Here is a 3,841-nt window from a genome sequence, read left to right as displayed (position 1 = left end):
AGAGGGTCAGGCAGCGTGTTTGTTCAACACGCGGCCTGTGATTCCGCTCCATTAGATCGGGCCGTAAAGAGGCCGTCCGTGCCGCCCCGCCTTGGCCGTTATCACTCGTTAGTCCTCCCTGTCGCGTCTGGTCAGCGCCGGCGTCCGGGGCCGTTAGCGGCGACGTAATGGACAGGACGTGTCTCGCGGTGTCCCGCCCCCCACACTCCAATCCTCACCCCCCCTCTGGCCCCCTCTTTGTTAGCATGGTGAGGATGATGGACAGGAATGGACATTTTACAGCCCCTCAGGAACCCTCAGGCAGGCCCCTCAGGAACCCTCGGGCAGCCCGTCAGGAGGAAGCATTAGCCTTTTTCTTTTTGCGGCTCCTTGGAGATCACCTCTAATCGCCCCCTGCGTTTAGGAAAGGAAGTGATCTTTACGGCTCCCCCGGGTTTAGTTATAAAATAGTTATGAAATGTCCAATACAGCCATTGGATTCACATGTATGTCTTTTAGGAGGAAGCATTAGTTGGTGACCCAGAATGAGCAGAGCGGTATTGACCATCCTGTGTTGAACATTTCAACATATCTGGATCAGAGATGCATTTCAAAAGCAGATGAAAACCATGAAAAGTCACAACAAAGCCAAAAATACTCACTTAATATACAGTGAAATAGAATAAATAAACAATTATTACCTTGTTTCACCATTACTTTAATTATAAACATGAAGGAGTTATTGGCTGATTGAGCATATCTCCTCAAATAAAGATTATCACCTTTATTAAAGGTTATCACCTCTAAATGAGAAAGGAGAGGGCGGTAAACAGCCTGACCCTGTGCTGTGTGATGAACTTGTCTGTCAGTGTGGTGCTGAACTTAAACACCACGCCAACACTGCACACGCTTCTGCCCCAAATTCTTGCACTTCTCACATAACAGCCATATCCCTCTCCCTCCTGCCCCGCCTCTACTCACAAGCCCCTCCTCTTTCCTGCCGTCGCCACCCTCCCCTCCTGCCCCCCCCCCCCCGAAGCTCGTCCGCAGGGAGCCAATTATCTCATTTACCATGCTCAGTCAGGCTCCCGGCCCTCTGCTCATAACCCCAGCAAGAAGAAGAAAGGAAGAGAAAGAGAGAGGGAAGGGGAAAAATAAAATCTCCTTAAGCTGTCATCACCCTGGTCTTCACATTCCACTGGGCAACCTTGGCTTTGCTTGTGCACACTTCAGACATGTTAAAAGGGACCCAAACCCCTTCACTGAGTCCCTTAATCCAGGCGTTATCCAGTTCTAAAATGAATTAAGTATGCAACTATAACGTATTTTTCTATCTTTAATGTGTGCTACCTGTGTCAGATCATAGCTTAGAAGCCCGCAAGCCTCAGTAATTTTAGCCCTTGACCCTGACCTATTAGGACGCTACTTCAGTGGTTAAGATATTAGCAAAGGTCAGGGGTCAATGCCCTTGACAAGTGTAAGGTGTAAGGCCTCTATGGAGGTTAAAAAGCCCATATGATGAAATGTGATTCCTCCTCTAAAATTAGCAGGCTGCTTTTATGACCTCTCCTTCCTTCTGTATGTTTCTCATGACTGCGCTTGAGACTTTACGTTAATTTGCCCCAAATGGTGGCTAATACATTCGCAGTGGAGGCCTGTTCCCCACACCCCACAGTGAATCACCATTAAAGTGTTGGTGAGTGAACTGTTTGAACAAAACATGGCCAACCTTCCCCTTCCAGAGATCAACCTTGTTTAGTACCGGGTCATTTGGGCCGCAAGTGACTCTGGAAACAATAGGGACAAACTGCTACCCCTCACGACCGGGGCCCGGGGCCTGGGGCCAGAGGTCTCTGTCACATTAAGAAGGTGTCACGTTAAGAAAGAGTCATGGTAAGTGAATTTGCAAAAGAGGTTCTGGCCTCCCGGGCCACTGTAATGAGAAACAGCAACAGGGATCATACGGTCTGTTTCTCATTCCTAGTTAATGAGGACAGAATAACCTCAATCTTAACACCTTCACACATTTAACACATTTAAATAAACTCACTGTTTTATGGTTTCCTAAATCAGTGAGGTTGATTTAGAAAGATGTATTAAATTATAATCAAATATATTACTTTTATATGCTGTATTCAGAGCTGGGATTAGCATTAGCATTAGCATAGCTCTTTTTCTATTGGTGGGGAGGCTGGACACGCAGTTCATGAGAAGGTCAGGGCCAGACGCTCCCTTCATACTGGACGTGGAGGTGCGTGTGGCAGGAGGAGAACGGGGAGGTGATCTGTTGCCGGAGCCGCGTTCTCCTCTTTCTCCGTGGGAAGATGTAGCTGAGCTTGAGGACCTGAAGGAGGTGTGGAGATGAACGAAGTGTGTTTGCCACAAAGTTCTTCACCTTTATTTTCGAGGAGTAAAAGTTCTAAAATATGTATGTATGTGTGTATGGTTGGATTTGATTGTTGAATTTAGCGTTATTGTTGGGTTTAGGTATAGACATAAATTACATATTGACAAAAGTAGAATCCCGTGAAGATAGTATTATGAGGGAATTGGACGTTTTGTGTGTGTGTGTGTGTGTGTGTGAGTGAGTTTAACAGAAAAGAGAGGAGGAGTGTAACCTCGCAAGCTTGTGGACAGTCATGCATGTCTAGTTTGAGTAAAGTTTTCCTAATGGTCTGGCTGGCTGTGTGATGGGCCCTGGGTCAGAGGACATGTCCACACAGTGACCTCCTGTCCTGCTGTTTGCCATTGAGACACCTCTCTCGGTAAACTTCACTAATTAGCAGAGTAAACAGCGGAAATAACACACACACGCACGCACACACTCCATTAATTAATGGAGGTTGTTTAGGGTTGTAGAGGCTGGGCAAAGGTTGAGTGAATGATTTTGACAATCTGTGTGTGTGTGTGTGTGTGTGTGTGTGTGTGTGTGTGTTTGTCTCTGTGTGTGTTTGCTTATTTACAAGCACACGTTAATAGGAAGGAAGGCACCATTCCTTTAGTTATGTGAACACCATTGTATCACGATGACTCCCCTCTGTTCTCTCTCAGCAACGCCTGCCCTAACAATGTATTTCTCCACACACAACAAACAATGACAAACTATGTTAAAAGTTTGGAGAAACAAATGAGAAATGACCTGGAGAATAATACCAACAAATCCTGCCTGTCTACCACCACATATAAATCCAGGACTGGAGGCAACATGCTATAGCAGGCGTCGTTTTGGGTTGTACACATGCTGTTCCATATCTTCAATCCTTTGAGCTCAGAATCCATAGTTGAATTAGTTCATCTAAATGCCTTGTAGGTGTTTGTCATCTACGTAGAAGCCCATGAGATGTCCACACTCCCATGAGATGTCCACACTCCCATGACATGTCCACACTCCCAAGTTGGTACCTGGTTTAATCCAGGCAAAGAACGTACGAGTGTTTGTTTCTTTGCTTCATTCGTTCTCCGTGGGTGTCCTGCAGACTAATCCATTTATTTGCCTGTCCTGACAGAGCCGGACTTCTATTAGATCCGTCCACACTGTGCAAGAATGTGTATCGGAGACTGACTGAAGAACAGGAGTGATCCGGTCAAAGAGACGCTGGCCCCTCACAGAACGGTCAAACGCCGTGGCAACTGGGGCACAGAATCATCTGAGGTTGGACCAGTTTGTCCGTGGGCACTACTGAAGAAATGGAAAGTGGGCATTACTCATAAGTACTGCGCTGATACGCTGGTGAATGTGGTTTGCAGCATTACTCATCAGTACTCTGTGCAGAGATGCGCTGGTGAATGTGAAGTTTGCAGCTAAGTTAAAAATACACTTTGTTTAGTTCTCTGCAGCCAAATTTGTACAGCACACACGCGG

At 46.4% G+C, this 3,841-nt stretch overlaps 1 long non-coding RNA gene across 2 annotated transcripts in view; it reads right to left on the bottom strand.

The window, feature by feature from the left end:
- Positions 1 to 1,319: 1,319 nt before the first annotated feature.
- LOC143484090 (uncharacterized) overlaps positions 1,320 to 3,841 on the bottom strand; it is a 9,569-nt gene continuing 7,047 nt past the window's right edge. For both annotated transcript variants that reach the window (XR_013122540.1, XR_013122541.1), the window contains one exon: positions 1,320 to 3,658. This is a non-coding gene — a long non-coding RNA (uncharacterized LOC143484090). The remainder of the gene's footprint in view (positions 3,659 to 3,841) is intronic.

Source organism: Brachyhypopomus gauderio, chromosome 20 (genome assembly GCF_052324685.1).
Source record: "Brachyhypopomus gauderio isolate BG-103 chromosome 20, BGAUD_0.2, whole genome shotgun sequence".
NCBI classification, from domain to species: Eukaryota; Metazoa; Chordata; class Actinopteri; order Gymnotiformes; family Hypopomidae; genus Brachyhypopomus; species Brachyhypopomus gauderio.
Note: the sequence above shows the minus strand (reverse complement) of the source record. Positions and strands in the feature narration are given on the sequence as shown.